We start from the raw sequence: 13749 nt of genomic DNA, 5'->3' as shown, positions 1-13749 counted from the left end.
ACTTTGCACATTTTAATCAAGAACAGAGGCCAACAATGAAAAATTCAAGTTCTCATTTTTCCAGAGAATGTCATTTATCTTGTAATTTAATCAAGACTAACATGCTGCTTTTTATTACAGAGCATATAATTTGTCATAGAAAGGCCAAATTTCCATTAGGATTTGACTTACTGAAGACTGTAAGGCCCTCCATAAATTTTCAAAACCATTTAATGCTTTTGAAAACACCATCAAATATGTTCAAGCCTGTAGACATCCCTTTAAAATCAGGCCCAAACCCCCTCAAGTAAAAAAAAGAGGTAGAGTTAGTTACACAGTACACAGCAAAAATCAAATATGAAATGTATGAATTAAAGGCAGGAAAAGAAAACCAGGACTGAAGCCAAAACTGAAACCAACAGGTGTGTAGAAAGAAAGGAAACCAAATGCATCACTTTGTCAGACAAAATCACACAGTTGCCTTCATTCCACGTAATTACCTCTAACAATCTAGCTCTTCCTAGCTGCTCCCACACAGACAACCAGAGGTCCTCCCCTCTTTTCTTACACCACTTTCAGGGAGAAAAGGGACTGGAAAACTACTGTATCTGGCTTTCTAAGGCTCTTATGTAGGTGTCTGTAAAGAAGCTGTGTCTCTGGCACATCACGTTCTACGCATCATTGCTCAGTGGCTCTAGTCAGTGTACGTTTTTGGAGTCACACCAGCCAGGAGGCCCAGGTCAAAATGACACCTTAATTCTCATGGTAGTTATGGTACAGCTAATTGGAAGATACTTGACAGACTTCAATGAGATAATTCAAAATGACGGGATGTAAGCATTGCCTCCTAATGTTTGAGGGGCTTGGGATTTTCCTCCAAGACCCATTTCACTGCAGTGGCAATGAGTAGCACCGTGAGGTGCTGCAGGTAGTGGCAAGGCTGTGGTAGTGTGTCAGTCAGTGTTCCCAACATGGCTCTTGCTCTCAAATACATGCTGCGGTCATGATCTCACTAGTGCATGTTCTTCCCACTGAAGTCAGCCGGGGAACCCCCACTGCAGGTTCACAGCTAGCAAGCAGTCTGGCAGGGAGGTTGGACTAGACAATCTTTTGAGGTCCCTGCAAACCCCTAACATTCTGTGATTCTGTAATTCTGTGTGTGATTCAGCAGAACAAGTAACTTGCCATCTGCATCCCGGCTCATACTCCTATTCCCTGTGGACTCATAGGGCTACAAATGAAGCGTGAAGGTACACAAGCACACAGTGGGAAGGCAGCATAATTGGAAGGGAGACTACATTTCTACACTTTTGTTCTTGCTCCCAAATGAGTAGTAAACTGACTCTGGGATCCCTTGCAAAGACTGCAAGCAGCAAAATGAACCAGGAAAGTCTGCAAAAGCAGCTAGGCTCTACTAAGGTCCATGAGTTACGAAGCAAAACTGGAAAGATACTGTGCGTTGTTTATGCAGCAACCAGGCTTTTGTCAAAGAGATTTGTCTAGTAGACTCACATCTCCCAAGATATGTTGTGACAAGCTTTGGCTGCTGTGCTGGAAGTTTACATAAGTAACTATCTCCATCAGGCAACTGCTCATGTGGATTCTCCCAGCCATTCCTTTTATGTCACCTAAAATTCTCTTCCGTGTTGAAGGAGAGGACTGTGGACTTTATTCCCAGCTGTCCTAGACATTTCCTTCAGATCACTGTGCAAACTCAATGTCCTGCATGCCCAGGGCATCTGAGACCCATGGCAGATGCAATGATGGTGTGCGAAGGAGCAGTAACTCAACCCAGTATCATTGTGCTCTTCTGTGCTACTCCCACAGCCCATTAGGGTATGCCAGCCTCACACACACCTGCACACACGAGACCTGCCTAGGAAACATCCCCTTCTCTTCACAAATCACTACACCTGAGTCCCAATCTACATGGTATGAACTTGCTGTTTCTAACTATTTTTAATACTCTACTTAACAAGGACAAGGAAAGTGCATTGAATTGCACAAGGAAAACAGGAAGCAGAATCAACATAGAATAGAATCACAGAACAGTTTGGGTCGAAAGGGCCTTTAAAGTCATCTAGTCCAACCCCCTGCTGAGAACCGGGACATCTTCCTCTAGATCAGGTTGCTCTGGGCCCCACCTAACTTGACTTTGAATGCTCTATCTGTCACCTCTCTGATCAACTTGTTCTAATGTTTCACCACCCTCATTATAAAACTTTTCTTCCTAATGTTTTGTCTAAATTCACCTTCTGTCAGTTTAAAACCATTACTGCTTGTCCTATCACTACAGGCCGTGCTAAAAAGTTTGCTGATTCTTTCTCCTGCTCCCTCTTAGGAGAAGCTTCTACATCCCTTGATAAATGAGCTGAATTCCATCTCCATTGTTTATTTTAGTTATGGGGGCAACTGACATAATGTCTGGTTTAGCCATAGTGTCTGTTGGTTTTCTCTCCCTTCTCCCTGAGGGTGCTGCAGTGTTTGGTAATGTTGGTCAGAGCCTAGCACAGTCAGTCTATCACTTCATCAGGATTTTGCAGTTTTTCAGGAGTGAAGTTCCAGACCATTGGTGCAAGGCTCTCAGTTGTTGCTATAATGCAAATGCTGATGTTTTTTTAATAGCATCAGAGTATCAGAACCACCTTTCTCATGCTTGAAAAAGGCCAGGCCAGTACCAATCTGCAGAGGCAGCAGAGTTCAGCCAACGTAAGACAGAAGCTCTGAACTCACAGAGTCCTGAGGCTGGAACACACCAAACCGAAGCCCCCTGCAGCAAGTGGTAAGTGAAAGGAGATGGCACAGATTCAAATGAATAATATCCAGTGTAGTTTATAAGGCAGTTCTGGAGCTTGAGAAGCCAAGTGTGAATGGCTCTGGCCCAACATTGTGAATGTAGGGCTGCCCCTACGTTCAGTCTGTCATCTCAGCGGAGGTGGGGTGCATTGATCCATGTGGCAATAAAGATATGAGGGTTAGTGATAGGTTGGTAACTATGATGTGTCTGAGTGCTGTTAGGTGGGAATTAGGGCTTGTACCCCCAAAAAGGATCATTAGCCCAGCTGAAGTGCATCTATACCAACACGTGCAGCATGGGCAACAAACAAGGGGAGCTGGAAGCCATGATGCAACAGGGAGGTGATCTTACCCCTATACTCAGCTTTGGTGAGGTCGCACCTCGAGCACTGTGTGCAGTTTTGGGCACCTCAGTATAGGAAGGACAATGAGGTGCTGGAGAGGGTGCAGAGAAGGGCAAGTAGGCTGATAAGGGGTCTGGAGAACAGCTCTTAAGAGGACAGGCTGAGGAAGCTGAAGCTGTTCAACGTGGAGAAGAGAAGGCTGAGGGGAGACCTCATTGCTCTCTACAACTACCTGAAAGGAGGTTGTAATGAGGTGGGTGTTGGCCTCTTCTCCCTGGTCACCAGCGATAGGAAAAGCAGAAATAGAGTCAAGTTGTGCAAGAGGAGGTTCAGATACGATATTAGAAAAAATTTCTTCCCAGAAAGATTGGTGGGGCATTGGAATAGGTTGCCCAGGGAGGTGGTAGAGGCACCATCCCTGGAGGGATTCAAAAACAGGTAGACATGGTGCTTCAGGACATGGTTTAGTGGTGACAGGGGTATAGGGTTGACGGTTGGACTTGATGATCTTGAAGGTTTTTTCCAACCTTAATTATTGTATCATTCTATCATTTTAGTTTGGTAGTTATAATTAATCTGAACCATATCTACAAAAATCTGGATATTTCTATAAATGGTCATTTTACCAACGCAGTTGAATTGCATGTTTGGATTTAATGTATGGTTACCTTAAAGCTACCTCAGTTATCTAAATCTGCACATATTCCTGTCATTGACAGATTGAACAACCTCTGCAAGAGAACACAACCAATCAAAGACATCCAAATGCCTTTCAGTTTCTGTCACTCTTAGAAGTTTACAACCAGCCAGGGGCCTTGTATACCATGGGAATAATCAAGTCAATGTTTTTAAAAATTGGTATTCAGGTTTTAGTAAAGCTACTTTTAAGTTATTTGGGAAGACAGAAAAGCCTCGTTAAGTCGACCTTTAAAACTTTCAACCCAAGAAACACAAATGAACAGGAAAGCAATTTTTTCAGTTGAATAGTAATTTCCTTTAGTGTGAGGACTTGACTGAAGTCTGAGTGTCTACTAGTGTGGTTAGTGTCAGACCTGGAGAGGGAAAGGCAGAACCCATATGGGTTGTTGTTTTTTTTAAATTTGGGACAGAAGATCACTGACATTTTTTTTCTAAAATATAATCCAACCTGCATGATCTGGAGGAAAGATCTTTAATTAGTGTTTTTAGGAGTCAAAGCAGAAAAGGAAGTCAGATGTAGAGAGTCAGCAGCATTTTAATCTTGAGGAGGAGAGACCAGTGAACACAGAGCAGGAAGATCACACAAGGCAGTGGAGAACAAACACAGAAGTGTTTGCATCCATCCACTTCCTTCATCAGGCAGGGCCGATGTGTCTAAGTTTGGGTACACCCAAGGTTTCCAACTCCCCAATATTCTCAGCATCATGTTTTTTCCCTCAGCTGTGAGAAGGACCCAGGGCTGTTCAGCACCAAGAAACACCTGCTGCTTCCCAGTCTGTTTCTCCAAATCCCCTTTGTCTGCCAAGAATGCCAAGCTGTTATTTGTGGGATGGGTGTGACATCCAAGTTGTGACTAAGAGCCTCAGTCTGAAGCCTTCTACCTGCAACTCATACAATTTCATCTCAAGAGACTGGAGGAGAAAACAAGTCATGAAAGGATGTTTTATCTGCCAAGACATTGTGCCATTTATTAGGTGCATGATGGGCTTTTCCGCATCTCACTGCAGCAAATTCATGTCTTACAGCAAGGTAAGCAAGTTAGAAGATAGCAGAGAAGGAGAGTCAATAACTATGATGGTGCCAGAAATTTCAGGTTTGTGTTGACTCATGGGTCCCACTGCTTCCAGGCTTCTGGAAAGAAAGTGTGTATTTCCAGATATGAGAACACAAAACCTAAAGAAGCAGTTTCCAAAAGGCCTCTAGAAGAGCACTTATCATTCTTCTATTTCCGTCAGACTGTTCAGCATGTTCACTGTTATCTGAGCTAGCTAGTTTGGGGATGTGCTTCCCTGATCTTTGAGGGACGAGGCCTTTGCTGCACAGAGCTGCACTGCTGGCTTCTATCTGTGCCAAGCTGCATAATGAAACAGCAAATCCCCTGCACCTCCTCTCCAGATGTTTTGCATAAACAGAAGCAGCTTTCTTTCTACACCTTCTTCCATCACATTGATGACTTTTCTGTGAGCTCGTAACCAGATCTGTGTGAATGATTGGTTATAACAGCCTGGAGTAATGGGGGGTTAAACAGCTTTTATTCTCTTGCATAAAGTGTCAAAATATGGACCAGACTGGCTGAACATTCTGAAATTCTTTCCATCCTATTGCTGGATTTGCCAGCCATTCTACGATGTCTTTTTGAAAAAATGAAGACAATTTACAAATTTGTCTAGCTTGAGTAGAGACAGATACTGTTTCCAATACAAGGGGGAACTTTTTTTTAGAATTTTGTATTACCCATTTTTAAGGTCTTATATTTAGGGATTACTTTTCATTCCAAAACAGTCAAAGATGCTATATATCACAGCAAAAGGTCCCTAAAAAGTGTTGTCTTTAATTGTTTAAGTAAGACATTATCTTATTTCTAGTATTTAATATAATCCTCTTGGAGTCCATTAGATCTTGTCCAAGTTGCTGATGATGCAAAATTCCAAAATATCTAAAAAGGAGCCAGCAACAGCACAATGATTAATAAACAAAATATGACTGGTCATCTTTATGGGCAAAACAAAGTGCTCATTGGAATAACTATTTTTCTTATGTAGGTAAAACAAGGGGAGGGAAATTTATTATCCTTACAGTGGGCAACTGGTGAAATCATGACCTTCATGGTAAATGGTTCTTTGGTGAGGAAACAGAGAGGGAAAAAAATAAGTGATATGAAATCTCTATACACTTACCAAAATCTCTCTGATCAGGAATGGATGCTGATAGGTAATATTACTTAACAAACTGGATATTGTGTATAACAGCTACAGATGTGACAAAATTTTGTCAGGAGCTTTCTCTGCTCTGTATCCACACTCAGCAAAACTTCAGGAAAAAACCCAAAGAGCATTTGGAGAGTTTGTGCTGTGTGTGCTTAGCAAATTTGAAGCTTGAACAATTAGAGATGTGGTGAATGAGAACAAAAGCTGCTCTCTATATATACATGCTGCACTGAATGAGTAAAAAATATTTGCCATCTGGAGAAGTCATAGATGGAAAGTGTGTGCTGAAGCAGCCATAAAATAGGAAACCTGACATTATTTTTCCTACCTTTGGCAGTGGAATTTGTCAATGTGTCCTTTATTGGGAATGCATTTTAGTGTCAAAAAGACACCTGACCTTTGAAGCCTTCAACTTCTTAAAGTTATTGCCTCTCAGATGAAGGAAGAGTATATCTGCGAGCATCTGCTCTGCTGAATGCTACCAAATAGCCCAGCTTGAACCCAGAGGAAAACTGCACTCCTCCTAAGCAGTCACCAAACCCTCACACTAGTTCCTCCAGTTAAACCAAGCCTGTTTGTCCACTTCACTGTGCCCATCACCTTTTAATACTTACCCTGATCACATCAGCACTGAAGCCATCAGTCATCACCACACAGTATGTCTTATTCAGCAACACCTCCGGACTGGGTCCTTCTCTGCTTAACTTAGGAGGTGGCACATGGTTCGACACAGCCTGGGCTTCCACCAGTTCAGCAGAGGTGCAGTTCCCATGGTGGCAGTGTACACCCTCCTGTTTCACCCTGATGAGGGACTGGATCTCTGCATCAAGCACCTTAGGAACTTAGATGCTTTTGGCCTGAGAATCCTGTTTCTAGGGACAATAGCCCACTTCATGGTGGGCTGCACCAACCAGCTTCTGAAACCTGCCAGACTTCAAAGTCACAGGGAGCCAAGGCTGGACCAGATGAGCAGCCTGACAAATGGGACAAAGCATCACTTCTTTGTCAGACTAGCCAGAGGCCTCAGGCGAGGACAGAAGGCAAGGCTGAGCTACTGCTGTGGGACAAGAGGAGCCATGGAGAAAGAGAAAAGGCAACAATGGAAGCACAAGAGAAGATAAAAGTTCAAAATCTCATGGGTTTAGATTCACTGGAGAAGGAAGATGCCGAATACAAAACACAGGTATTTATTTTTGCAAAGTTATTCTTTGTGGGTTTTTAACAAACTTTTTGTATAACAGAAACATAAGTGCATACAGTGTATGTAGTGTATCATACAGGCCATGATTTTCCCTTGTCCTCTGCTTCCCCAAATGCAGTTTCAAGCCTGAGGATAAAAAGTCAACCCAGCAAATGTAGCAGTAGCTGTGTTTATTCAGTTCTTCCCAAGGAAACCAGGTGGCTGCTTCAACCAGACTATTTCTTGTCAGAGGGCAGATTTACAAAGGAAAGGTTTACCTCAAATGACCTTAGACTTAAGATGTAATCTGCTCCTCTCTGCCCTTCAGCTTTTGTAGCAGCAGATTCTATATGAGTAAACAAGTCAAGATGCAGGTATTGACACCTATAGAGAATGTTTTCAGAGCATTACAGAACACTGCTTTATGCGTAGAGACTATCTAACCTGAGTACTGGAAATAAACTTGTGTTTCTAAGATTTAGCATTAGCAGCTTTTCCATAAGAAAGGTGATATTTCAACTGGCAATTTCCAATTGCAAATAAAATACTACAGCTGGAAAAATATACATAGTGGAATTCACAAAATTCCCATGAAAACAAGAGAGGAAGTCTTCTAATTTGAAGCTGTATGTGGAAAAGACATTAGATACTGTCATAATCTGAATAGAAGCCCGATATCTTTACCCTGTGATTAATGTGGAAAAACGGTGAGTTAACGGGTAAAAATAATGTCTATATGAGCAGTCTTCAGGTTTTTATTTCATTTTCTCAGAATGTGGAACTTTAGGTACTGTAGTGGAACACATCACTGGAAAATTCAATCTAGAAATGCTACTGTTTAAAGAGACTATCTGAGGGAAACATATGAAATCTGCTTGTTTTTTTCTCTTCCTTTCTTCATAGCAGGATTTTAAGATCACAAGGAAAGAGAGATAACACAGAATCTTTCAGGTATGGTTAAGAATCAGCTATTTAGATAAAACCTAGATAAAGATCCAGATTTTGAAATGGTAAACCAAATCCTAACCTTCTCACATCCATCCTGGAGACAGGTGACTGTGAGTACCTCATCCAATAAATTGCCAGAAGAAAGTCTACAGAACCACGTACAGCCTTGATTTTATTTCCCAGCAATCTCAGAAGAAGTGTCAGACCTGATCTCATGTAAAGGAGTATGAAATCTATCCTGTGCGAACACTACAAGCAGAAGCTGGGGTCCAACCAGTAATCTTGCTTAGTAACCAACAGTCAGAACTGACTGACTTCAGTAGGTTTCTGGGTCACATGTTTGGATCCTGTGGATTCTGCCAACTCCTGGTTAGCAAAAGCAGTGAAATTAAATGCATACTACTCTGGGGGCTAGGAGAACACAAAACCGTTGTGGCAACTGAACAGAAACAATTGTGCACCACACACACTAAGATCTGGAAGGAAGACTTTTTTTTTTCTCACAAGAGAAACTGTGGGCATCTTGGAGAGGCTGAAATTACCAGAAGTCTGCAAGTAATCATGCTCTGGAATGATGGACTCACAGAATCGGTGGAGAAGAAGCACAGGAAGCTGAGGGCACTGCCCTGTTGCCACAAGTGGGTTTAATTGATTCAGTTACAGAAACAAAAAAAAAACACACCAAAAAAACGAACAAGCAAGCAAACAAACAAACAAAAAAACAAACCAACAATCAAAAATCAACCAACCAAAAAAAAAAACCCAATAAAAAACCCCAAAGAAAACCCAACCAAATGAAAAAAAAACAACAACAAACACCAAACAAAACAAAAGTCAAGTCCATTAAAGCCAATGGTAAATCACAGGGTTTGGCCCTACAGTTCTACTTTTCCACTCCAGAGAGACCTTACAGCAGCTTTGCAGTACCAGAAGGGGACTTGCAAGAAAGCTGGGGAGAGACTTTTTTCAAGGGCAGGTAGTGATAGGACAAGGGGTAATGGTTTAAAACTGGAAGGAGGCAGATTTAGGTTAGATATTAGGATTAAATAATTTCCTGTGAGGGCGGTGAGACACTGGAACAGGTTGCTCAGAGGGAGCTGTGGATGCCCACTCCCTGGAAGTGTTCAAGGCCAGGTTGGATGACTCTTGGAGCAACCTGGTCTAGTGGGAGGTGTCCCTGTCCATGACAAGGGGTTGGAACTAGGTGATCTTTAAGGCCCCTTCCAACCCAAACCATTCTATGACTCGATGATTCTGCGATTCTTGTCGTTTTTCAGAAAATGGAGATGGCAATATTCTAATTTCTCATCAACATGCTATTGTTACTTGTTATTTTCAGGCAATTCTACAACCGTATACAGTTTCATTTACAGAATCAAATATTGAGCCCAGTGCAACTTTCTGGTCTGTGCTTATTATTTTTCAGTGTTCTGACTTCTTATACTTAGAGCTCTTAGTGGTGCTCCATTTGTTTTTTTCAAGTTTTCCTACCAAACGCCATCCACTGCCAGTATCACTTTACCAGTACAACCCCAGGATTGTATCATACTTTCTGGTATACTCAGCTGGCTAAAGGAAATTTTCAGCTCAGTTTTAACTGTGAAGAACAGAGGTTGCTGAATAGCACGAGCAATTCCAGATGTGACAAAGTCTGGCGCTCAGACTCCCTGACACAAAGTACAGCAAAGCGTTAATAGATCTTGCAAGGTAATGAACTTGAAAAAGCACAGGGGATTTAAGCCATTCTTTATTGGTAGAAACTCCAGACAAGTGGGCAACTCCCAAAGGTTTTTTGTGAGGGTTTTCAGTGTCTCATGACCTATTGAATTTTGCATTTGTACTGCCCTGAGCGAACTTCTGTGGTTCTCATTACAATTTATGTATAACCTGCACTGTTTGCAGCCAAGGCCCAAAGATGAGAACAAATCTCTGTGGAGTTAAAACTGGCAAACGGGTAATCTGACTCCAGAGGCTAACAGGAGGCAGAATAACTGGGAACAAGGCTGGCTCAGGTAAAATATAAACTGCCACCCATTAACCAGGCTGACTGAAAACAAGACACTAGAAGACAGTCTCTGTCACATATCTTAGAAAAAGGGCAAGACTACAGATGCCACATGCTCCGGACAGTCTCTCAAAATTAGACCCATACTGACAAAAATCTGGCATATCCTTCATCCTGTCTTGTGCCCACTCTTCTAAAGCCAGGGTAATCTTCAAAGAATGTCTAGATCTTGAAAAGAGCTTTTCTGGGAGTCATATATCCTCTCAACAGTTTCCCTCCTTTAGTTGTGCTCCATCGGGTGACAGGACTCTTCAGCCCTGCTTTTTTTTTTTTTTTTTAAGTAGGTAGTTGATTATTAGTTCTTGGAGCCAAAGACTGTGAGGGGAATGGCAGATCAAACATGTAGTGAGCGTATCAGAAGTGAACTCATTCTGCTCCAATAAATATGAGGTTTCAAACTGCTCAAGCATCTAAGGAGGAAGCAAACAAAATCTGTGGGGTACCCAGAGCTTCCGGCATGTCCCAGATGCATTTTTGCAGCACCTGATAAACTGCACCCACTCCTCAGTGTAGCAATCTGAATTTTTTCTTCAAGGAGCTCCTAATAATTTTTCTTCCATCAGCTTTTTTCAGCAATAGACACCCTGAAACACAGAAGTGAGAAGAAAACAAATAAAAACAAACAAACAAACAAACAAACAAAAAACCAGCAATCCCTGCATATTCTGTTTGAGACAGCAGTGGCCCCCAAAAAATAACTAGGACAGGATCACACCAAAACCAGCAAGAGACACTATGAGGGCCATGGCAATTGGGGTGAAGGACAAAGTTTTTTTTATTGAGGTGTGCCAGACAGGGTGGGGATGACAGAAGGAAGCTAAAAATTATTTCAAGGCAGAAAACCAAAAAGGTGTGCAAAGAGTGGGAGAGAAAGGAAGAGCTGGGAATTTATCACACTGTTTTTGGGGAGCTAATGGTCAGGACGAGACTGAGGATGAAGCTGAGGATCTACTGTTTTAAGAAGGGGTCCTCAGTACAATATATGGGAAGCCATACAGGGGACATAGGAAAGCATTTCCAAAAGCAGAATACGGTGCAGGAAGCAAATCCTCCAAATCCATCTCCAGTAACTATACACATGAAGCAAGCCTGCAGGATTTAGCTCTGATATGCCAATTCTCACACTTCCTGAGTTCAAAAAAGAACAAAGACCCAGACAAGGAATGAGCCACCTTGATGTTATCAGTCCAAGCTTCATCTCTGCAGGCTTCCCCAGACCCAGCCTCCCTTGCTTTGCTTCTGGATTTTACATCACCTCTCCCTCTTCTCCTCGGCAAGAATGAGCTCAAGGCAGCAGGTGCTGCAATGCTGCACAAATGCACGTTCATCCCTCCTCATAGTCAGATGCTAATTGCTGCAGCCATGCCAAGTAGATAGCTACACACCAAGAGTCACAAGGTAGAGGCACCAGGAAACAAAAACACAGCAATAATGTTTAATATCACCTCTCCAATTATTTTTTTTTTTTTCTCAGTGCCTGAAGCAAAATGCCAGTACCTTAAAGCAGCCCCATCCTGTTTCAATGTTGAGCTATGTCAAAGGGTCAGAAGCACTGAAATTTCATGGGGCAAACAGATCTGCCATCTTGAAGAAGTCTTTGCTCTGCAAATCCTTTCTCTCTACATCTGCTGTGCACAGTTTTTAAACAGAAGTCTTTCTGCTATTCACCTCCTGGCCAGATCCTGACAAGATATACTAAGATATGCTTACTTGCCTGTACCCACCCTCAACACACATTGTTTTCTGATAGTTTACAACATGAAATATTACTTATCTGTCAGCTTTGCAATATGATGGGTCTCCTTCTGCCTGGTCCAGGCCAGGAGGTGTGGGACATGTACTCACAGCTGCCTCACCAGCCACAGAGGGCAGACAACTCCAGGGGTGGCAGAGTTAACACAAACCAATTTTCTCCCACCCCACTTGAAGGATTTGCTACAAGAAAGTATGTTAGATATTTGTTTGCTCTGGCTTCGAGTGCACAATGAGGAAGAGTTTAAGGACAGCTGATCCTACTTTTGGGCAAGAGGATAATGCAGAGTAGCCTGGCAGGCTCTTCCCACTCCATTTTCTCTAAGGGGATTAGAAGGACTGAGTTTTAGAGTTACTCACTAACATCACCAACAAGCACTTCCCAACCCTAGAAACAGCTTTTATAAAGGCCTTTTGTCACTTCACCTCCTCCCCACCCCACTCCAGCAGGTTCAGATATTCCTAACATTGTGCTGGGCTCCTGGGGAGGAGCAGAGATACCCGGTGGCCATGCCAGGTACTCACAGGGTTTGACGTGGTTTCTGCTTGCTAACCAAACCACTTGGCTCATCAGCAGGGAAAACACTGGTCCACAGCAGGTCCGCAGCATCATGCAGGAGGGGGCCAAAGCCTCTGTACTTGCCTGGAAATTCTTTCATAGACACAATGATTTTTTGCTAGGAAGCAAAAAAATCTCCAGGCAGTCTTTGTGACAGCGGGGCTCTGACAGCAGACATCCTTTTGTGGATTATTGCCAAAAATCAGATGCCTGTAAAGCAAGCTGGGAAGTGTCCACTGGGGAAAGAAATCCCCCTGCTTTTCATGAGAAGTTAATAAATGTCAGAGAAAAAAACTGAAGACATAATAATGCCTGTGAGGATTAGCTTTCTCTTATGGCAGCAGCGGTAGATTATTTACTGGAGATGCATTTTTCTGACTTGTGGTTTGGTTTGGTCTTTTTCCTTAAAAATAGATAATCAAGAGGTTATGAATGAAAGGTGCATAAGGAAAAAAAAATAAATTTTACACACAAAATTAAATTTTAATGTGTCAAAAAGCTTGGATTTAGCTCAGGAGGAAAAAGGGCATTTCATGCAGGCTTCCTGCTGCAGAAAGGAAAGCCACTGGAGATTAATGAGGAAATAAATAGGATTAATAGCTGAGGAGTAAACAGGGAGGAAGTTTGGGCCATAAGAGATTAATGCTTTTGCATTGCCCTGAGACGTATGAACCAGATTGAATTTTATGGCTTTCAAGGTGAATAGAAAGTGACGGAACAGCGAAGAAACTTGCCAAAGAGTTTTCACCTGTAGCTGTCCTGGGACTCTTGCCCTCAGAGATGGAGAAGGTTATATATGCTAACTCTGCAGACAATATGCTAACTCTGCAGTTTTTGGTCATGAGCAGAGGAAGTCCCTACAGACAGCTTCATTGACACATGCTTCCTTTCGTTGAGCATGAGGCAACCAGTGAGGAGGACTTGGTTTTACAGAGAAGTCACCAAAATACAACTGAATAGGCCTTAGCTAAATTGCCTTTTCAATCACATAATTAAAAGCAGCAATAAAAACTTTAAAAGGCATTATCCAGTCTTTATATGCACATAACCACCTGTGCACACACACACACACACATGTAGGCGCTGCCAAAAAAATTTCCTATTTCAAAAGAAATTTACTACACAGCTCCAGAAAAATATTTCGACTATGAAATGTCAAAAGATTGAATAAAATTCTTGAAATCACTTTTATTTCTACATTGACTTCATTTTTTTTTTAA

Source organism: Apus apus, chromosome 3 (assembly GCF_020740795.1).
Source record: "Apus apus isolate bApuApu2 chromosome 3, bApuApu2.pri.cur, whole genome shotgun sequence".
Classification (NCBI taxonomy): Eukaryota; Metazoa; Chordata; class Aves; order Apodiformes; family Apodidae; genus Apus; species Apus apus.
The sequence above is the reverse complement of the archived record's forward strand: the minus strand, read 5'-3'. Positions refer to the sequence as shown.